Source organism: Rhineura floridana, chromosome 1 (genome assembly GCF_030035675.1).
Source record: "Rhineura floridana isolate rRhiFlo1 chromosome 1, rRhiFlo1.hap2, whole genome shotgun sequence".
NCBI lineage: Eukaryota > Metazoa > Chordata > Lepidosauria > Squamata > Rhineuridae > Rhineura > Rhineura floridana.
The window spans coordinates 203849927-203873460 of record NC_084480.1 but is presented as its reverse complement, the minus strand read 5'-3'; the positions used below and the strand labels follow the sequence as shown (position 1 = coordinate 203873460).

The window sequence follows — 23534 nt, the reverse complement described above, 5'->3', positions numbered from 1 at the left end:
CAGTGCATGCTCCTTCCTGTCGCTGTAGTGTCAGCACAGCAGCACGCTAAGGAAAAGCCTGTGAAGATCCCAGAGCAACAAAACTACCAGAATCTTTAGGAAATTCCAAATGTTTCAAGATCCTTTGCTGCAACAATTGTTGCTCCTTTTTCCAAGACCTTCCCCAATTATTTCCAGAAGGAACAATGGCAATCCCACCTTGTTCCTTCCCATCACAGTACTTTCTGCTGCTGCTCTTTGCTCTTCCAGAGAAGAAGATTGCACCCATTGTGTTGTATTCAATACTGTGTGTTATAATTAGTAAATTATTATGAGTAGTAATAATATTCACAGCTGTTAATCAATTTGTTAGAACCCTATTACAGTTTAGTTTTAGTGACATTGCCCTCTTTAGGGTCTTCTTTTAAGTACAAGAACTTGCTAGGAGGATGACATTGATTTTAGGATTGAACCCTTAATTGCATATGCCTCTGCAGGGGAGCAAATCTCTTCTACCATAGATATTTTAATTCAGTAAACCAGGGATAGCCAATGTGGTATGCTCCAAATGTTGCAGACTCCAACTCCCATCAGTCCCAGACAGCATGGTCATTCGGCGGGGGTGATGGAAGCTGTAGTCCGCAACAGACAAAGGTACAATACAGGGCCCATCCATACCTAACTGCAAGATCCCCATTTTCCATATTCAGTTGGTGGCCTCGAGATCCATGCACGTCCTGTTTGTGGTCAGATTATTGTGAAAACCCAATTATCAAGCATCCATACATGTGGGTTTTTTGTTTCTTTGTTTTAGCATTGGCCACTCCCCTAAGTCCACCCCTTTTCAGTGATTGGTCCATCGTGGTCATTTGCTTTTCGCACACTTTTTCAGAAGAGCGCAGAAATGTACATATATATATATATTAATTCCCACCGTACACAGGTTTGTGGATTTGCTATTTGGTGGGAAGGAGACAAGGGGCTTGGCATATGATGGAGGAATGCCCATGGACCACCTATTGCAAGGAAGTCCATGGCATTGTGTCCAAGCCCATGGATTTTAATGCAATTGATTATCTGTTTAAGAAAGCTTATCGGTTTTTCAGTGGAATTTCTAATGCGAATTTGTGAACACAAACATTTGTATTAGCTTGCAAAGTCATACGGACGATGGTGAATGAATGAGGACATAAAACTATAACGTTGCACATTATACAGTCGTATGGGTGGGCCCACCATTCCAATTGAACATAAATGTATACTGGATAGTAGCCAGAGTGTTCATAGGCATGCATCTATAGTGACTGATGTAAAGAGGTGAGTTATTAACCATTCTTGCAGAAGTAAAATTAAATATAGTGGCTACGTGGCAGAATATTCAGCGCACAGCTCATTTTTACTTGCAAATTTGTAACTAGGAAATAACAATCCTGTCACTGTTATGTTGACAAAGTGCCTTGCATTACAGAATAACCAGAGGACTGGTTCAATTCTGTTTGAAACAGATTATATAATACTTTTCATCAGGTGCTGAAAATGTTAGGGTTCCAAGTATAGTTACAGTACATAGTTCATGCCAGTAATAGAATATATTGTGTAATCTATATACCATGTAAAACAGCTATTCAATGTCACATAAAGGTATTTCGTTTACCAGGTGACACTCCAATAGGTATAATAACAATAATATATTTAGTTATTTATTTAGCACATATATTTCTATCTCACTTCCCAGTAAACACATGGCTGCCAAATTATATTTAATATATAATCTGCAATGTGTTAACTTTCTTAATAGGAGTACCTTAAAATGACAATAAATTCTCAAAGTAATCGTCTCTTTCCTCTCTTAGAACCTGTTCCCAAGCAGCCATTGCTAAACAGGCCTGCAATATTCTAAGTAACAGTACAAGGCTCAAACTTTGACAGTCACAGAGGTCACATAATATTTTTGTCCCTTCAAAACATAAACATAAACAGACATATATACACAGCATTTCTCCACACAGCAGTTTGGCTGTCTTTCCCTGTTGCGTCCCAGATGCAAGAGGAGTTAGCTTAGGGAGAGTCAGATGAGGACAACGTCCCTGGGAGTGTTGAAGGAAGGGGGAGTGCAGTCAGCCCACAGACTCCTTTGGCCAGTCCCCCCATCGATGCAGTTCCCGCTCCACCTGTGAGCCCCCCGCCTGACCCGTTGGGAAGCGACCCCTCAAGCGCCAACCATGCCCCTGCAGGAATCTCCGCCTGGCACTTCAAACGCTTCTCCGCCAACCAGTTTCCCGCTCCCTGAAACCGAGCCGTCACCTAGTGAAGCTCCGCTGTTAGATGCACCGTCGGAGGCTCGCCCTCCCTTCACCCCACGTGAGATGGTGCAAGAAAATGGACCTTGAGAGGGTGGAACTTCGGAGGAGCTGTTGTTTATGAGCAAAGACCTTTCCTACTTAAGGAGGTGCCCTCCCAGGCTCTAGTGCTGAGTCAACTCTCCCCACACACTGCAGAGACTGATTAGGTAGTTTAGCTAGAGAAAGTAGTGAGCTGGCGTAGACAGGTTTATGAAGTGCACTGCTTTGGATGTAAGCATCACCCTAATAACATGAGAATTAAACCAAGTCCCACCTCCGTCTCGTGTCTTGGGCTCTGGGCAGGACATTCCCCCACAGAAGAAATGGTAGGATTCCAGAAGTGGTCTGGATAATTAAGGAATTGACTGACTTGTCCACTTTTCAGGGTAATATCGAACCTGGACATACAATGTTGTGATTGAAAGACCTCCAAGTTTACTGTTGAAATTAGTTTGATCCCAAAATTCTCCTCTATGAATTTACATCAGATATTTTTCTGAATATCAACTGGATATTGGTGTTTGGCATCCAAATAAGATTTGATTTCAATATTTGACAGTTGATGTTTTAGCATTATTGATAAAGCCAATGCCAAAACATGCCTGCTTTCCAACGAAAAGAAGGTCCCTGAAGCCGCTCACAATATTGGCAAGCAATTATGTGCAGTATTTTAGTTTTGATGACAAATCTATGGCTTCGTATCTGACTCTTAATAAATAAAAAAAATCAAGGGATGCCAAGACTAAAGCATTTGAATTTTTAAAACATACATTTCACAGATTTTCAATAAATGTTTTCAAAGCTGCAACAAAAACAATAGAACAGAAGAGAAAGATACCATATAAATAATATCATAAAAGGGAAATCAGACCAATAATCTCAAAAGTAGGATTCATGAGTTATAATGCAGAAGTACTTAAGCTCTTAGGTATGTTTCAGATTTGAATTTTAAATGCCCATGTTTGAAATATGAATGATGATTTTTTTACAAATAGTCAAATTTGCAATTAGTTGTCCATTTTCCTTTCGAGGCATTCCTGCCCCTCACCTACAGTTACATAGGAACCAAGTCAGACCATTGGTCCATCTAGCGCAATACTGACTACACTGGCTGGCAGTGTAGTCTCCAGCCCTACCTGGAGATGTCAGGGACTAAACCTGGGACCTTCTATATGCAAAGCAGTTAATCTACTCTGGCCCTTGTTGAATTAAACCTGTATCTCTTTTTTCCATTTTCAGCTGACATATCACTGATCTGTTAACCATCAGTCTAGTGACCTCATGCCCATTTAACACTCCCTACGCAGCTAGAAGATATCTTCTGATATTTAAAAATGAACAACTGCAGCATTAAAATCAGATTCCTAAACCCCAAATTATTCTATTATATTTTAGATGTTTACATACTGCCAAATAACAAGAAGTGCTCTGGCGACTTACAGGTAAAAATTAAAAGCCATAAAATACAAAAAGACAAAATGAAAAAACAGAATAAAACCAGTATAAAATGAGCTCCAGGAGGCATGACCATGGCTTTTATTAGTTCCACAGCTAAAGCCATTACCAATAATATAGCGGCTGTGACAAATTTGAAAATGCTTCTGGAAGATAAATATCAACAGTGAAATCTGTGTTAACGACTACCGTTTGGCAGGGTTGGAAATTGTGTAGGTCCCAAAGGCCTACTAATTTAAGCAGATATTAAGGGAAAGAAAAAAATGGAGGTTATCATCAAAGAGCAAGAGAATTTTAAAAACACATATACAAACTAAAAGAGGAAGGAATCTCAGCAGGTGTTAAGATCACCTCTTGCATTTTAAGGTCAGTACAAGGCAATCCATGTGACACCAGATTGTTAAAGAAGCAAATAAGGAAATTTGTCCCTGAGGGACCATTTGAAACCAAACTGCAAAAATGTTGCACGATTTCAATAAACTTTATCCTAACCTCATTTGATATTCCCTCGTTTCTCCCACCACCACACTGAATAATATTTTGGCAGGTTTACCATCACTGTTTAATCCTATTTGTTTACTGTTGCTCACAATGGTTTCACCTGAAATGCCACTAATTTCACCCCTAAAATTGTGAAATCCCTAAAGGATGACATTGTTAGGATGTTTATTTAAAACCATTAAGCAATACTTATAATTCTGGTAATTCAGGATTGGGGTAGTGTTCAAATCTCAAAATAATGTTAACCTGCACCTACGTAGATCATGAGGTAGGGAACCATTTTCTGCCCAAGGGTTACAATGGCAAAGTTTGCACATAACACTAATATTAGCATGAACACGCGACAGTGCAGACCCCTGGGGTGAACACTGCATCTGCTGCAGTTCTCCCTGGGCTAAGCCATGTTTTGGTTTAGTGTTACACCAAACCTGGGCTGATGATTTGTCTCACTCCAACTAATGTTTGTTCTTGGTTTATCACTCATGGTTTGTCTAGGCAAGACAAACCATGAGCCCAGGATCAGATGTGATGCTAAACCAAACCATGTCTCATCCCTGGTTAGTGTGGCGGCAGCAGCAGCGTTGGAAGAGGAGCACAGCTGTGCTCTTCGCTACAGGAACCACACATTTGCTCATTAACACTAGCCATGGTTTGGTTTAGTGGTACATGCAAACTGGGCCATTTCTTCATAGGCAACCTTCTGGGAACCGCAAGCCAGTGGTGAACAGGGCCTGAGGCAAAAGGTGGATCGAGCAACAGATGTAAAGAAGTCTACATTGCAGCTATGCATCAGAGCTTGGAAAAGTTACTTTTTTGAACTACAGCTCCCATCAGCCTAATCCAGTGGCCATGTTGCCTAGGGCTGATGGGAGTTGTAGTTCAAAAAAGTAACTTTTCCAAGCTCTGTAATGCAATAGTATATAAACACACATGCACCTCCATCCAGGCAAGCAAGAGGCATTATGATAGTTGAAGGATGCATTCCAGCCAATCAAAAGCAGTTTGAGAGGATACAGAGAAGGACTGGTGAGGGGTATGACCTGCTGCAAGTCCCAAATTAGATAAAGAGACCTGGAGGGCTACATTTGGTCCCCAAGCCTAAGGTTCTCCATTCTTGCCACCAATCAGCTTACTGACACTTGCAGTAATGCGTTCATTAGGCTGACTGTGAACTGTGCAGCTTACTATACAGTTGGGAAGAGCTGTGGCAGTACTTCTATTATGTGGGTTAGTTGAAAACCAGGAACAAGTTGATACAAGTCTAGGAATATCCAAAAGACGGAAGTAGACTTCAGAAAAATAGTATTTCATCCTGAGATATTTTCTTCATCTTCATCTCTTTAATGCAAGGATACTGTCACAGTTGCAGCTCTTACAGCTGTGATACATGAACATTCCATTGCTAACAAGAGTTCCCAAACAATGAAACTAAAGCCAAGCTGGTTGTAGAGAAGGGAGGTATTATTGCTCCAAGCTCATCCTGAGGGTGGTCTTTGTGGTCCTAAGTGGCTGAGTGAAAAATGCTTATGTACTGATTCCAGTGCGGAAAATGAAAGAAGCACAAAAGAGCTGCTTTGGAGACTGACACATCTGTTTGTGGCCTTCTTTGTGGAGTGTCTGGTTACCAGTCTTGATTGGATCTGTATATTGTGATGGAGATGCAGAGCACCTTCTGAAATTAGTGTGATGCATTGGACAAGAGTGCTGGACTTGGACCAGGGAAGAGACCTGGATTCAAATCATCATGTAGCCTTGAAGGGTAATGCTATTTATTTTATTTGTTTACTAATTCATATCCCACACTTTCACCGCAATGTTCCCAGGATAGCTTACAATTCAGATAATCTTGGGCCAGTCACTGTCTCTCAGTAACCTACCTCACAGGATTGTTGTGAAGATTAAAATGGGATGTTCCTCATATAGCCCAGTGGAGTAACGGTAGTATACAATTGTGATAATTGATAAACCAGACCAGACTCCAATACTTTTGTATGTTCTCCCCACCCCTGTGCTTATCCATTAGATGTTATATACTGAAACCCATCTTTTATTTCCATAGCTCTTTCATTATTGATCAAAGTTTTGATTTCCAAATTTATAGATCTACCAGGACCTTAGTCATCAAGCCAGTCCACAGTTGGCATTTGAGTTAGCCAAGGCCAATCATTTTGTAGTTGGCTGGTAGGTTTTAGATAAAATGAGTCAAACGTGCCAGCAACATTTATTTATTTATTACATTTATACCCCACCTTCTTTTCATCATAGAAACCCAAGGCGGCTTACATATGGTTCTCAGGCGGTCTCCTATCCAGGCACTGACCAGACCTGATCCTGCTTAGCTTCAGCAGGGTGCTGGCCACATGTGCCTTCAGACCATAGCCTGGGACATGATAGGGAAGAAGTACATGAAGGATGGTCAGGAGCTGGAAACAAGGCAAAACTGTGTCAAGGAAGGCTGGGCAGTGGGTGAAAACAAAGTCGCAATCGACTTGAAGGCACATAACAACTTACATTTATACCTTTCCTCCAAGGTTCTCAAAGTGGTACAAAATGCCTCTCCCCACTCCCCATTTTATCTTCACAACAACCCTGTTGCTATTTGTTCGCCAAAGGTGTTGACTTAAAAAGCACTTTACAAAGGGAAAATGGGGAGCAGCACGAGATTGTTATTCTCTGCCAGGGGTATTCACCAAATGCCACAAGCAGCAGCAAGCAGAAATTCTGATTAAGCAGTTGAGGGCAGAGAAAGCCCAGTTTGCCAATAATGATATTAATTGCCCTAGAAATGCAAAGAGACACATTCTCTTTAAAAATCCAGTGTTCTTTTCTTTCACCAGTGGCCTGTAATACTACCAACTGGAAAGAGCTTCTTCCCATTTCCTGCAACTGATTCACTTTCAGCTCTAATTGTGGGGTGCAATCAGTTTTCTCACATAGCTCCTGCCATTTTGATTGCTCATTGCTTCTAGCGCTATGGTGGATCAGATTATCATTCTCTACCTGCAATCTTAGGGTCAAAACAGAGCTGTCGTCCTGTGAAATTATCATCCTGTACGTAAGGGGTAGGAAACATTTCACCTACCAGGGCCCACTTGCTGGTGATGGGGTGACCAAAGGCAAAAGTGGGCTAAGCAATGGATATGACTCTTACTTTTGTACAGTAGGCCACGTTCCAACCAAGTAAAAGTTAGAGGTTTCTACTAGGGATGGGGTTCGCTGCCTAGTTCCGATCTGCTTGTATGCCAACAGTCTGTTGTTCAATCCCGATCTGCGTTTTTTTTGTTCCCTCTTGCTTTTGTACTTGCCGATTCAATCGGCTTTTTTTGCGTGTGGCAAAAAAACACACGTAATTTTTAACATAAATGCTTATGTAAATCCATGGAAGTTAATGTATAATAGTGACTGTAATTATGAAGATAATTACATAAAATCAGGGACAATTTTTTGGGGGGGAAAGCCATGCTGATTACAGCCACGGCCCACTGCAAGAAATAAGTGCCAGTCCGAAAAGACAGCAGACCATCAGGTTCAGTCAAAACCGGTACTAAGTCTAATTTAGTGGATATTCTCCCCCATCCCTAGTTTCTACAAACTCACAGCCACCCCACCCCACCCCTCTCTCCATCCAGGCAAGGAAGAGGCATGCATCACAGTTCAAGGAAATGTTCCAGCCAGGCAAAAGCACCTAAGGGAGGACACAGAGGGTGGTGGTGGCGTGACCTCAGGTAGGGCATGGCCTGAGGAGAATCCCATGTGCCGGATAGAAGAGCCCAGAAAGCTGCATTTGGCCCCTGGGCTTGAGGTTGCCCACCTCTGGTTCTGTTAGTGTACATAGTGTGTTATAGAGTACAAGAGGACAGCTCTGTCTTTTTCCCCTTTAACAGCAGCTGCTTGGAAGGGGGACAGGATCAGGACTGTGGCATGTGGTAGTGGTGGGTTAATCCTCTCCTTTTTTTAATATCTTCCTCCTACGTCTGTAATGTTTTGCATGTTCTCTGGCCTTCAGTCCTCGATGACTTCCTGTGGTTTCTACACGTGCATTAAGATAGGCATTAAAATGCTAACTGGCATGGTTAATGCAACTCCTGGGTAATTTTTAGTGAACAGTTACTTGTCATTGTAATGCTTGGACAAATCAAAGGCCTTCAGCAATATGGGGGGAATGACTCCTAACAGTAGCTTGTTACTTTTTGCCCTGATAAAAATGACATTTTCTTAAAATGTGTTGGATATAAAAGTGATAGATATATACATGTTTTTTATGCAGAAGGTGCCAGGGTTCAATCCCTGGTTTCTCCAGGTAGGTTTGGCAGAGACCCCTGCCCTGAGGAGCCACTGCCAATCAATGTAGACCAGGAGCACAGAACTGTGGCCTTCCAGATGTTGTGGGACTCAAAACTCCCATCATTCCCAGTCAGCACAGACAATAGTCAGGGATGATGTAGGTCAGGTCCAGTGACATCTGGAGAGCTGCATGTTCTCCACCCCTTGTGTAGGCAATATTAAGCACTAGATCAGCCTTTCCCAACCTTTGGTTCCCCAGATGGTGCTGGACTACAACTCCGATCAGCCCCAGCCAGCATGGTCAATGGTCAGGAATTATGGGCAATGTAGTCCAGCAACATCTGGAAACCCAAAGGTTGGGAAAGGCTGCACTAGATGGATCAATGGGTTGATTAGTATGTTCCCGGTGAATTTCAGAAAGAGATTGCTTTCACTAACTTCTAGTCAGATATATAATAAGCATCTTCAAGATAGTTAAGTTTGCATTTCTGTACACCTATTAGTGTAGCTCTTCTATTTTCTTGAAGCTTTCAGGTAAAAAGGTAACCAAGCCACGAAAATCACCCCACTGCCTTCAGCGCATTGATCACTACCACAAATGGCCACCACCATCCATCTAAAACTTTCAGACTCAACCTTCCATAGTATCCTATTCCACATATATTTCTTTAATTATATAAGTAGGAACAGTATTTGTCCAGGGCATGAGGGAGCAAGTGGAAAACTAATCCACAGTTCCATTATGACAGAGACAGAGACAGAGACAGAGAGAGAGAGGGACAGACAGACAGACAGAGCGCACAGCTGAAATTTATCAGTTACTCTTAAGACAATATGATGGCCACTGTATGGTCCAGATTACTATGGAAAGTTTATTGTTACGTCTCAGAGTATTAAGAAGAATGAAGCATCAGTACCAACACCCTCAGAACAACAGCAGAGCAAGACTCTTAAAGATTAACACATATCTTCTTATATAAGATGCACCACCATGTGAAGGAAAGGATCTTTGTTGCTCATCACTACTGACATCATGGCACTATCCTGTAGTTCAGGTCTGGGAACCTTTGGCCCTCCAAATGTTGCTGAATTACAGCTCCCATCATCCCTGGCCATTGCCCATACTTGGTGGGGCTGATTCAGCAACATCTGGAGGACCAATGGTTCCCCACACTTGCTGTAGATGAAGGGTAGCTAACCTGTGCCCCTCCAGATTTTATTGGACTCCCATCAGCTCCAGACAGCATGACCAATGGTCAGGGATGATAGGAGTTCTAGAACAGCAACATCTGGGTTAGCCACCCCTGCTCTAGATACCACACTCACAGAGCTATAGTCCAGACAGCAATCACAACCTCAATCAAAATATAGTGTGTAAACAGAGCAGGGATGGAGAAACAAAGTAACATTTCACAGCATTAAAAATATTGTATCTCAACACTGGGAAACTGCTCAGAACAGTAGTGCTTATGGATTTCCCACAACAACCAAGTGAAGGCTGTACAATTTTTGTTTCTGCTAGGAAAACTCAAAACATCATTCTCACACACACACTTACACACAGAAAGTTTCCCTCTTTGGCTGTTGAGAAACACATTTTGTTAATAATTCAGAGAAGAAAAATGGCTGTTTACTCAGGGAACCATAACTACACATTCCCAGATGTATACCATGCTTCTAAGTTAAGGAGGCATATGTCTGATTATGCTAAAGCACACACACATACAGAGATACAAACAGAACAGTGTTTTATCTTAATAGGATGGCAGGTTATTACTGTTATGGCAAATGTTCTGACCCCAATTTTCATAAGACTAAAGCAATGGTATGATGCCGGCAAATCTGCATCATTTTCAGCAGCGAGAGGAGAAAAGTGAACACTTGGCTGACCTTACCAGAGACAATGTAACTAAAAATTCCGGCCACCTGCATACTTCCTCCCCCTGCTCCTGCCCTTTTCCCCCCAAGTGAAAAATTATGAATTATGGAAAATGAAATAAGTTCTGAATTATTCATTGAGAGGAGGGAGGGGAAAAGCTTAGCACACAGCAAAGCTTTCTTTCCTGTTTTTCTTTCAATTGCACATTCAATTCTTGGGTTAAAAAAAATAAGCTCATATAGTTCACCTTACTCCATCAAATCCATCTTAGAGGATTTGACCCATAAAACCCTGAAGCTCTCAGAATGGTGGGTCTGCTCTGCAGCTGCTTGTTGCTTTGCAGCAGGGATAAGGAAGCTGTGGTCCTCCAGATGTTGCTGGATCCCCAGGTCCCATAATTCCTGGCAATTGGCCATGATGGCTGGGGTCAATGGGAGTTGGATTCCAACAACATCTGGAGGGCTACGAGTTTCCCACCCTTGCTTTATAGTCTATGAGAGCCTGTGTTGACCAGAGGACAAGATACTTAATCTTGACTCTGGGATGGGAAGACTGATGTAACATTTTAAGTTGGTAGAGATGGTTTGAAAATGCCTTCACTTGCTTAAAAAGAAAACATTTTAACATCCTGGCATGAGCTCCAATGAATATAGTTCCACACGTTTTTATTATGTTGTGTAAAATTTATCAATAGTTAGAACCTAGTGGCTAGCACCTATATCATCACCAATGTACCTGGCAAAGGTTTTCAATTTTTTAAAAAAGTGTTCATGAGTATTTACTGTTAGGTGAATGACTAACCTTTATGGATATGAAGGGTTTTAAAAATAATATTTTAAAAGGCCAATAGGTTTATATTTTCTCCCCATGTCACAGTTATATACAAGGTTATATACAAGGTTATATAGAGGGTCTGATACAGACAGCCAATGAAGAAATGGTTTTCAATTTAATAACAATAATCATTTGATTAATTAGTAAGTAGGGAAACAGTGGGCCCCATTTAGAAGGCTGACTAAAAAGATATTGGAATATTTTGCATGTGGTTAATGTTACACATTTGGTAAGACCATGAAGGTAAGTATAGGTCAAATAAAATTAGAATATAATTATGAAAACTGAACTTGCTTGGTGTCTTACTGGAATAGTTGTTTTTACCATGGAAATATACAGTGCCTTGTAAAAGTAATCAGACCCCTGACCAATAATCTCATATTACTGAATTACAAATGGTACATTGTAATTTCGTTCTGTATGATATTTTATTTTGAAACACTGAAATTCAAAATCAATTATTATAAGGTGACATTGGTTTTATGTTGGGAAATGTTTGCAAGAACCATAAAAAACTTAAACAAGTTGCTTGCATAAGTATCCAATCCCTGTGCTGTGGAAACTCCCAGTTTACACAAATGAATGAAACTGTGTCCTATTGAGGACACAATTACCTTACCATTGGCCTCCACCTGTGAACCATTAAAGTTGCTGTCACATTGTCAGGATAAAACCCCCACTGTTGAAGGATCATTGGTCAGGCTGTGGATCTGAAGGAAAATGAAGACCAAAGAGCATTCTGCAGAAGTGAGAGATAATGTAATACAAATGCTTAGGTTAGGAAAAGGGTACAAAATAATATCCAAGTGTTTGGATATCCCAGTGAGCACACTTGGATCAATAATCAGGAAGTGGAAGCTGCATCATACCACCCAGGCACTGACAAGAAAATGCTGTACCTCAAAACTCAGCACTCAAACAAGGAGGAGACTTGTGAGAGAAGCCACAGGGAGGCCAACAATCACTGCTCCATCTATGTGACAGGATACGGTCTGGCTGTCCTGGAGCCTTGCTTAGTGCACACAGCAACATACAGATTGTGAATGTGTGAGAGCGTCAGAGGGGCACTTTAAGCTGAAGCCAGCCAATGAAACAAAATGATAATTAGATAAAAAGGTTTTATATCTTGGGAGACATTTTCAGCACACAATGTAAAAGTTTGTTTGGCTCACCAGAGAATTAAAAAAAACTATAAAGAGGTATGAGAAGGAAAAAATTAAATAGGAATTAAGAACCTGTGACGGGGCAAGCCCTGGGCCTTTTATGCAGAGCCCCAGAACTCTTGCTTCCCTCTATTTTGAACTTTAAAGCATTTTTTACTTTGCTTACAGCAGGGATAGCCAACATGGCACCCTCCAGATGCTCTGAACTACAACTCCAATTATTGCTGGCCATTGGCCATGCTGACTGGGGCTTATGGGTATTATAGTCCAAAACATGTGGAAGGCACCACCTTGGCTATCACTACCTTACAGGGTAGCAGGGCATGCTGCAAAGCATGGTGCCAGCAAGATCCCAGACACTGCCATCTTAATTTGCCTATATGGAAAGTCTTTCATAGGCTTAAATTCTTCATGATCTAATGCATATTGTATGTGGCTTGACTAATTTTCCCAGGCTATGGTCTGAAGGTACATAAGGCCAGCTCCCTGCTGAAGCTAACCAGGGTCAGGTCTAGTCAGTCCTGGATGCGAGATGGCCTGGGAACCATATGTAAGCCGCCTTGGGGTTTCAATCATGAAAAGAAAGGTGGGGTATAAATGTAATAAATAAATAAACAAATAAATAACTTTCCCAAGTTATCTGTTTGGCACACATGGCATTTTCCTGCTTTTCAGTTGTAGCACAGATCACATTGATCTGTGGTTGCTAGACATTATGAGCGGTTGGTATTGACTGGTGACAGGGGCTGTGCTAGCTGGATCAATGGACTGACTGGGGATACAGAAGTTCCATATACATTGCACACTTTAGTAAAGTCCCTTTGTTCTGAACTCCAGTTTGCTGCCTACATATTTTTAGAGGGTGCAAATAAAAGCAGCAAACCAATCCATCATATCATCCCCAGGAAGCAGGAAAGAAAAACACAAAGAGACAAACCAACTTGGTAACTTATGAAACTGAAAGTCTTTTCAGTGCACATGGGGGAGGATAGAGAACCTTGTACCATCTTAATTTTGTTAATAACTAATACAAGGAGATTCAGCAAAATATATTTATCGAAACCATTTACAATCTTCTTTCTAGTTCAGGCAAAAAAATATCAATACCATTAAACATTTATTATGGTGATAATGCCACTAGTAACAGCAGCTGTGGGACAGAAATGATTGAGGTTTGGACAGTAATAAGTTAACAAACATTACTTTCGTGGAATCATAGAACAGTAGAGTTGGAAGGAGCCTATAAGGCCATCGAGTCCAACCACCGGCTCAATGCAAGAATCCAAATAACTTTGCTTGCAAAGTGGTTTATAGCGATCTTAAGATATTTCATTTTGTTCCTCTGTTGCTTTTTCATTCATCAGCCAATTACAAGGCTCATAAGTATTACTGTGCTGTATCCAGGGTTGCCAGTTTACCAGAAATGTGAGCCTCCTGCACACAAGTACACACATTCCAGCCTGTCCTGCTGCTGTGCCTTTAACGAACAGCTTGACTCTACAGAAGTCAACAAATGAAACTTTTCAAAGACAGGAAGATTAGTATTATCATTTGCTAACATCTGCAGATTAAGCTATCATTACAGGGACAGGATCAGGGGCCAGCTTTTTTCTTTTTTTAAACCTGACTGTACTGGTCATTTGACTCACAGTGATGTAAAGTCATTTATCATAACAACCAGTATCGTGGTAACATTGTACATACTAACAAAGAACAGTGATTGAATTGCATAGAGCCCCCTTATCTACTTTTGATGGCTAAAGGCAGAGTGGGAGACATGGTTTGGATAGAATTGGGAAGAAGCAGAGCAAGACTAAAGTCGCTCGATTTTGTTAAGAGGCCCCTCCCCTCCCTGTATTCAAGGCCTGGCACAGCAAAATATGAAAAGGAAGCAGGAAGCTGTCTCTTACCTGCTAATATGCTGTGCCCAAGAGAAGCAATGTGCAGTGATCTGCACCATCCACAAAGGGATATTTGCACTTAAACACATTGTTGATTGCTGCCTGTGACTTCTATAGAGTTTTCTCCTTTGCACAATATGGGGTGTGGAGAGGGGAGATGTTGTTCCATTGGCAAAAAGCTGGAGCAACTTCCTTGTGATTAGAGCTGCCAACTTTGGAAGCAGCCTCCGGCTGTCCCTGTAAAAGCAGCTTGGTTTGCAGCAATTAACAGGTGATAAACATCTCCATGGGGTAAAAAGCCTCTCTAATTCCGGCATGTCAAGCTACTGCTAAAAAGGCACAGCTGTAAAGGTCAGTAACACAGTTGGCAATGTTACCTCTGGTAACATTGCACACACATTACGTTGTTTCAGATCCTCTCTTTTTTATTTTCAGTAGCCTTCTTGGCAGTAGACATCTAATTTAAGAGAATTCGTTTTGGCGGTGGCACCACCTCTTATGTCCCTTTTCAGAATATTGACACATTTTCTGCACCAAGATTAATACAATGATGGAAGATCCAGAGACATGACTTCCACCCAGCCAGGCAGGAAAGAGAATGTGAAGCTCTACCTCCCCTCTTGACTATTGTCCCCATTTTGGTTAATTAATGTGCCAAGGTATTGATCCTTGACAAGTTCAATGTCCTCCTTGTCAACTTTAAAGTTGCATAAATCTTCTGATGACATTGACATTACTTTAGTATTCTTGATGTTCAGCTGTAGTCCTGCTTTTGTGCTTCCCTCTTTAACTTTCATCAGCATTCATTTTAAATCATTACTAGTTTCTGCTAGTAGTATGGTATTGTCTGCGTATCTTAAATTATTGATATTTCTCCCTTCAATTTTCACACCTCTTTCATCTTGGTCCAATCCCGCTTTCTGTATGATATGTTCTGCGTATAGATTAAACAAGTGGGGTGATAAAATACACCCGTCTCACACCCTTTCTGATGGGGAACCAGTTGTTTTCTCCATATTCTGTCCTTACAGTAGCCTCTTGTCCACAGTATAGGTTGCGCATCAGGACAATCAGATGCTGTGGCACCCCCATTTTTTTTAAAGCATTCCATAGATTTATACAACGGCATTATGATATCGGATGTTTTATTTTCAATACCTTTCCTAATTATTGCTAGCATGGAATTTGCCTTTTTCACAGCTGCTGCACACTGGGTCGACATTTTCATCGTGCTGTCCACTACAACCCCGAGGTCTCTCTTCTGGTTGGTCACCGCCAGTTCAGACCCCATGAGCGTATATGTGAAATTCAGATTTTTTGCTCCAATATGCATAATTTTACACTTGTTTATATTGAATTGCATTTGCCATTTTTCTGCCCATTCACTCAGTTTGGAGAGATCTTTTTGGAGCTCTTCGCAATCCCTTTTTGTTTTAACAACCCTGAACAATTTAGTGTCGTCAGCAAACTTGGCCACTTCACTGCTCACTCCTAATTCTAGGTCATTAATGAACAAGTTGAAAAGTACAGGTCCCAATACCGATCCTTGAGGGACTCCACTTTCTACAGCCCTCCATTGGGAGAACTGTCCGTTTATTCCTACTCTCTGCTTTCTGCTTCTTAACCAATTCCTTATCCACAAGAGGACCTCTCCTCTTATTCCATGACTGCTAAGCTTCCTCAGAAGCCTTTGGTGAGGTACCTTGTCAAATGCTTTTTGAAAGTCTAAGTACACTATGTCCACTGGATCACCTCTATCTATATGCTTGTTGACACTCTCAAAGAATTCTAATAGGTTACTGAGACAGGACTTTCCCTTGCAGAAGCCATGCTGGCTCTGCTTCAGCAAGGCTTGTTCTTCTATGTGCTTAGTTAATCTAGCTTTAATAATACTTTCTACCAGTTTTCCAGGGACAGAAGTTAAGCTAACTGGCCTGTAATTTACGGGATCCCCTCTGGATCCCTTTTTGAAGATTGGCGTTACATTTGCCACTTTCCAGTCCTCAGGCACGGAGGAGGACCCAAGGGACAAGTTACATATTTTAGTTAGCAGATCAGCAATTTCACATTTGAGTTCTTTGAGAACTCTCGGGTGGATGCCATCCGGGCCCGGTGATTTGTCAGTTTTTATATTGTCCATTAAGCTTAGAACTTCCTCTCTCGTTACCACTATTTGTCTCAGTTCCTCAGAATCCCTTCCTGCAAATGTTAGTTCAGGTTCAGGGATCTGCCCTATATCTTCCACTGTGAAGACAGATGCAAAGAATTCATTTAGCTTCTCTGCAATCTCCTTATCGTTCTTTAGTACACCTTTGACTCCCTTATCATCCAAGGGTCCAATTGTCTCCCTAGATAGTCTCCTGCTTTGAATGTATTTATAGAATTTTTTGTTGTTGGTTTTTATGTTCTTAGCAATGTGCTCCTCAAATTCTTTTTTAGCATCCCTTATTGTCTTCTTGCATTTCTTTTGCCAGAGTTTGTGTTCTTTTTTATTTTCTTCATTCGGACAAGACTTCCATTTTCTGAAGGAAGACTTTTTGCCTCTAAGAGCTTCCTTGACTTTGCTCGTTAACCATGCTGGCATCTTCTTGGCCCTGGCGGTACCTTTTCTGATCTGCGGTATGCACTCCAGTTGAGCTTCTAATAGAGTGTTTTTAAACAACTTCCAAGCATTTTCGAGTGATGTGACCCTCTGGACTTTGTTTTTCAGCTTTCTTTTTACCAATCCCCTCATTTTTGTGAAGTTTCCTCTTTTGAAGTCAAATGTGACCGTGTTGGATTTTTTTGGCAATTGGCCAGTTACATGTATGTTTAATTTAATAGCACTGTGATCACTGCTCCCAATCGGTTCAACAACACTTACATCTCGCACCAGGTCCCGGTCCCCACTGAGGATTAAGTCCAGGGTTGCCGTCCCTCTGGTCGGTTCCATGACCAACAGGTCTAGGGAATGGTCATTTAGAATATCTAGAAACTTTACTTCTTTGTCATGACTGGAACACATATGCAGCCAGTCTATGTCCGGGTAGTTGAAGTCACCCATTACTACCACCTTTCCTAGTTTGGATGCTTCCTCAATTTCATATCTCATCTCAAGGTCTCCCTGAGCATTTTGATCAGGGGGACGATAGATCGTTCCCAGTATTAAGTCCCTCCTGGGGCATGGTATCACCACCCACAACGATTCTGTGGAGGAGTCTGCCTCTTTGGGGGTTTCGAGCTTGCTGGATTCAATGCCTTCTTTCACGTATAGAGCGACTCCGCCACCAATACGTCCTTCCCTGTCCTTCCGATATAGTTTATATCCAGGGATAACCGTATCCCACTGGTTTTCTCCATTCCACCAGGTCTCCGTTATGCTCACTATATCAATGCTCTCCTCTAAGACCAAGCACTCCAGTTCCCCCATCTTGGTTCGCAGGCTCCTAGCATTAGCGTACAGGCACTTGTAAGCAGTGTCTCTCTTCAAGTGTCTTTGGCACTTGTGGTTAGGCCTGTGGTAATTTTGCTCTTCTGGATTTATATCCTGTGCCCCTGCTCTCACAATGCCTACTTCTAGGCCTACCCCTTTTAAAATTTCATCATTTCTTTGGTTTTTATCCCAGGGGGGAGGTTTATTCCGAACCGGACCTTTCTCAGCTCCTGTCGGGTTTCCCCCCTCAGTCAGTTTAAAAGCTGCTCTGCTACCTTTTTAATTTTAAGTGCCAGCAGTCTGGTTCCATTCTGGTTCAAGTGGAGCCCATCCCTTTTGTACAGGCCCGGCTTGTCCCAAAATGTTCCCCAGTGCCTAACAAATCCAAACCCTTCCACCCGACACCATCGTCTCATCCACGCATTGAGACTGCGAAGCTGGGCCTGTCTGGCTGGTCCTGCGCGTGGAACCGGTAGCATTTCAGAGAAAGCCACCTTGGAGGTCCTGGCTTTCAGCATCCTACCTAGCAACCTAAATTTTGCTTCCAGGACCTCACGGCTGCATTTCCCCATGTCGTTGGTGCCAATGTGCACCACGACCACTGACTCCTTCCCAGCACTGTCTACCAAACTATCTAAACGACGGGCGATATCCGCAACCTTCGCACCAGGCAGGCAAAACACCTTGTGGTCTACACGCCCATCACACACCCCACTGTCTATGTTCCTAAGGATCGAATCACCCACTACAAGGATCCCTCCACCCCCTGGAGATATATCCTCGGCACGAGAGGATAGCTGCTCATCCCCCAAGGAATGGGTCCCTTCTAAGGGATCGTTTCCCTTTTCCTCAGCTGGATGCTCTCCTTTCCCGAGACCATCGTTCTCCATGATAGCAGAAGAGCTATCATCGTTGGAGTGGGACACAGCTATAACGTCCCTGAAGGCCTCCTCCACACACCTCTCTGCCTCTCTCAGCTTTTCCAGGTCCGCCACCTTGGCCTCAAGAAAATGAAGTCGTTCCCGGAGAGCCAGGAGCTCATTGCACCAAGAGCACACCCACGACTTCTGTCCAACAGGCAGATAGTCGTACATGCTGCAGGCGGTGCAAAACACTGGAAAGCCCCCACACCCCTGCTGGCTTCTTACCTGCATAGTTTTGTTTAAGGTTTATTACATCAATGGGTTGGAGACTGCGGTTTAGTTGAGGTCAGGGAAAGACGGGCAGAGTAGGGGGCCCTGGCCTCCTCGCCCTGCTGCCGAACTCGCTCTGCTGCTTAACTTGCCTTGACGCTTTGTCAGCTGGGGCCTTGATGCTTTGTCAGCTGGGGCTCCCTCTAGCTCGTGGAGCAGGCTTCCTCGCTAGGGTGCTCTGACTTTATATGTGTGGCTGGTTCCTCCCAGCTACTGCTGCCAGCCAATGATGTGTTACTTGAGGCTGATGGCTATCAGCTGGGGCTTAACTCTTTAGTATTCTCTCAGGCTTCCTTCCTTTGAAGGCAGGAAGGCAGGCTTCCTTCCTGAGCGAGGGGCGGGGCTGTTTAAGCTTTTGGCTGCTTTTAATCTAAGCAAGGGGCTGCACCTTCCAGGCAAGTCTTTTGTGTTTGTTGTTTTCCCACCTAGAACAGCCTGACCTTTCTTTAACCTAGGGAAACAGAGTTTGTGGTTGTGTTTCAGGAAGGCTGAAGCTGCCCTTTTTAGCAAGGACTGAGCTGACTCTCTCCCTGTATGTATCGGTGGAGTTTCCTTTTCCCCCTTCTCTCCGACTGGAATTTAGTCTTGTTTACAGTGTCCCCTGAAGCTTTCCTGCTAGGGCGGTGTTGAAAACTAGCTTTCTATAGGCTTCCTTCTCCTAGAATCTGTCTCCTAAGATATAGGTTCTTTCAGGATTTGGCTCCTAGCTCAGGGTGACCTTGGGCTGCCCTTATTACTTATTGCTCTGAGCTGTTTTACTTCGATTAAATAATGGAATAAATGGGAGCTACTTACCCTCTTTTCGCTCTGCTGCTTAACTCGCCTTGACGCTTTGTCAGCTGGGGCCTTGACGCTTCGTCAGCTGGGGCTCCCTCTAGCTCGTGGAGCATTATCCAACGTATGTTTGTAATACGATCTCTGGTGCCTCTTCCCTTTCTAAATCCAGCTTGGACATCTGGCATTTCTGACTCCATACATGGTAAGAGCCTTTGTTGTAAACTCTTGAGCATTACTTTATTTGCAAGAGATATTAAGGCAATAGTTTGATAATTACTGCATTCCCTGGGATCCTCTTTCTTTGGAATTGGGATGTATATTGAATGCTTACAGTCTGTTGGCCATTGTTTAGTTTTCCATATTTCTTGACAGATTTTTGTCAAAATGTGGACAGATTCAGTCTCAATAGCTTGTAGCAACTCTGTTGGTATGCCATCTGTTCCTGGTGATTTGTTTCTTCCAAGAATTTTAAGAGCAGCTTTCACCTCACATTTTAAAATTTCTGGTTCTTCATCATACGGTTCCCCCATGAATGAATCTGTCATCCTGGAATCTCTTTCATTGAGTTCTTCAGTGTATTGTTTCCATCTTCCTTTTATTTCATCTCAGTTAGTCAGTGTGTTCCCCTGTCAATTATTCAACATCTCTACTCTTCGTTTAAATTTCCCTTTCATTTCTCTAATCTTTTGGAATAAGGCTCTTGTTTTGCCCTTTTTGTTGTCCTCTTCTATTTCTATACAGTAACTATTCTAATAGTTCTCTTTGTCTCAACGTACTAGTCACTGTATTGTTGCATTTAGGGTTCTGACCGGGTTTCTATCTCCTTTTGCTTTTGTTTTTCTTCTCTCTTTAACCATTTTAAGAGTTTCTTCAGTCATCCATTGAGGTCTTTCTCTCTTTTTAACTAGAGGTATTGTCTTTTTGCATTCTTCCCAGATAATGTCTCTGACTTCACTCCATAGTTCTTCTGGTTCTCTGTCAACTAAGTTTAAAGCCTAAAATCTGTGCCTTATTTGATCTTTATATCCTTCTGGGATGTTATTTAAATTGTGTTTTGGCATTATGATTGCTTTGTTGTTGTTCTTTAGCTTTGCTCTGATTTTCAATACGACCAGTTCATTATCTGTACCGCAGTCTGCTCCTGGTCTTGTTTTTGCAGAAAGTATGGAATTTCTCCATCTTCTGCTACTAATTTTATAATCAATTTGATTCCTATATTGACCATTTGGTGCTGTCCACGTGTACAGTCATCTTTTCAGTTGCTCGAAAAATGTGTTTTCAAGAAACAAATTATTGGCTTCACAGAATTCAGTAAGTCTTTCTCCTGCTTCATTTCTGTTTCCTAAGCCCCATTTCCCCACAATTCCTAGTTCTTCTCTATTCCCTACTTTCGCATTCCAGTCTCTCATGATTATCAGCACATCTTGTTTTGGTGTGTGATCAATTTCTTCCTGTACTTCTGCGTAAAATCTCTCCAATCCCTCTTCTTCTGCATTTGCTGTTGGAGCATAGACTTGGATGATGGTTATGTTGATAGGTTTCCCGTTTAACCTCATTGATATCACTCGCTCAGACCTTGCGTTGTAGCTCCTAATTGCTCTTACTACATCACTTCTCAGTGAGCAACCCCATTTCTTCTAATTTCTCATTTCCTGCATAAAATATTTTTTAGTTGCCTGATTGAAAATGTCCCATTCCTGCCCATTTCAATTCACTGCCAAGTATTGTAATGTTGATACGTTCCATTTCTTGCTTGACAATTTCTAACTTTCCCTGGTTCATGCTTCTCACATTCCGGGTTCCTATTGTGTCCATCATACAACTCCAGACACTCCTTTCGCATCTGTGTGCATCAGCCTCTGGGCTTCCTTTCGGCTTTGACCCACCTGCAACATTAGTCACAACTCTACTCGTACTTGTCCTTTGTTCTTCCCCAGTAGCTCAGTGAGTGCCTTCTAACCTGGGGGTCTCATCTTCCAGCACTATCTCGTGTTGCATTTTGGATACTCTGTTCATAGGGTTTTTGTGGTAAGAGATATTCAGAGGTGGTTTACCATTGCCTTCCCCTGAGTTTGGATGCCTCTTAGTCTGGTATCTCAGCTTTGACCATTCTGTTGGGTGCCCCTGCTAGGAGTCTAACCTCTTGGTCTAGACTCCTGATGGCCCCCTCACCACATTAAGGTGTGCATCCTAGAGGGGGCAGATTAAGAAGTATATTGCTTGTATAGATGTTTGCTATGTTCCCCCCAAATACGATGCTACTAGCATCCTCACTGTACTCTAAATCAGGGGGTCCCCAACTTTTTTTCCCCATGGACCACTTGAAAATTGCTAATGGTCTTGGAGGAGAACCACTTAATGATTTTTCTGCCTGTTGTAGCAATTGTGCTAGATGCTGTAAGATTTTTAAATATATTTTTATTGCTTTTATCTTTTGTTGTACTTTACAAATTGCATTCCATAAATTGTAATGCAATAAAATACAAGACATAAAGGATCACTGAAAATACAATTAAAAATCAACATGAATATTTTATGCCAACATGCTGCAGACCACCTGAAAGAAGCTCACAAGAGGACCCCTGCTCTAAATATTCCTTTTTTTTTTGCTGGTAGATGAGCTTCTGTGCCTTTAACAGCAATGTGACAAAATCCCCAGCTGAAGCTTCCCCATTTCTGTATCACCCTCACAGGAAAAAACTTTACCTGCTGAAGAACGGTGGCAACGCTAGATATATTGCCAGAAACTTGTGTCGTATCAGGTGTCTAGTCCAAATAATTCTCTGTTTCTCTGTGCTGCTGTTTCAGTTTTAAAGTGAAGCACTCCAAAAATGTACCCCTCATAGAGTACTTGAAACTGAAACTCTCCAAGGGCTACAGGAGAGCAAAGCTGTTCCCAATTAGAACAGAAGTGCCTGCCAACTCACTAATCTTCTAATGGAATTACAGAAAGAAAGAAAGAAATCTTATAAAGGAACATATTTACCCTTGGCTTAGCAGGTATTGAACCTTCAGATTAAGGAATGTGTTTATTGTATTGTTCTTACACATTCATCGGCCTTAACATGAAGCAGCCAGTCTTACAGATTCCAGCAAAGGCCCCATTTTCCTGCTTCCAACCTTCTCCTCTGTGTGCCGTCAAAATAAGAATGGCATCCAGTCCAAACTAAAGCAGGGTTGCTACTTATTCCTTGGCAGAGGCCCTGTACCTTTAAAACCTGAATGATAGACAGAAATTTAACAGGTATTGTATTGCTTTCTTCTGTTAGTGCACCTTCATACTGGGAAAAGTGCATCAGGTGAATTTCTGTCAATGATGTAGCTGTTAAAGACACAGAATCTCTGTCAAAGAAAAAGAGTGGCAATCTGAAGACGGGGTCATTTTTATTTCACCAGCTCTGAAAATATCTGAGACTAGTACTGCTTTACTGTAAACTGCAGCTAATCAGATTGAGGGTGGTGAGGTGTGTGTGTTGGAATTCAGTAGCATTTAAAAACAGCTGAGCCCTGTGCATGTAAACTTTCAGACTCATATTTTAGATTTGTTGACCTTCCCAAGTCAGGTGCTACTCAAAAGGAGGAAGGTTGGTTTGCTCTTTATTTATAGTGAAAACAGTTTGCTATGCTAGGGTTGCCAGGCTCAGGGCCTGAGAATGATTCTGTCTCTTTAAGAGAAGAGAAAATTCAGCCAAGTGCAGATTTTCTTGCAACACTGTAATGGGAAAAACCACAAGGTGAAATTCTCCCTTCCCCCTGCACAACTTGTAAAGACACAGAAGACCTCTTGGTTGCTCCCTATTGCTATCAGTTTAAG

The 23534-nt window shown here is 42.1% G+C and overlaps 1 long non-coding RNA gene across 3 annotated transcripts in view; it reads right to left on the bottom strand.

Annotated features, from left to right (window-relative positions):
• The window catches only part of LOC133366815 (uncharacterized), a 43119-nt gene extending 20267 nt beyond the window's left edge, over nucleotides 1-22852 (bottom strand). The window contains exons 1-2 of one of the 3 annotated variants that reach the window (XR_009758483.1): nucleotides 22707-22852; nucleotides 11894-12013 (exon numbers count right to left, since the gene is read on the bottom strand). This is a non-coding gene — a long non-coding RNA (uncharacterized LOC133366815). Of the gene's footprint in view, nucleotides 1-11893; nucleotides 12014-14347; nucleotides 14395-22426; nucleotides 22491-22706 lie in introns of those variants that run through there. The other 2 variants (XR_009758484.1, XR_009758485.1) reach the window with 2 other exon arrangements.
• Between the last annotated feature and the right edge of the window lie 682 nt (nucleotides 22853-23534).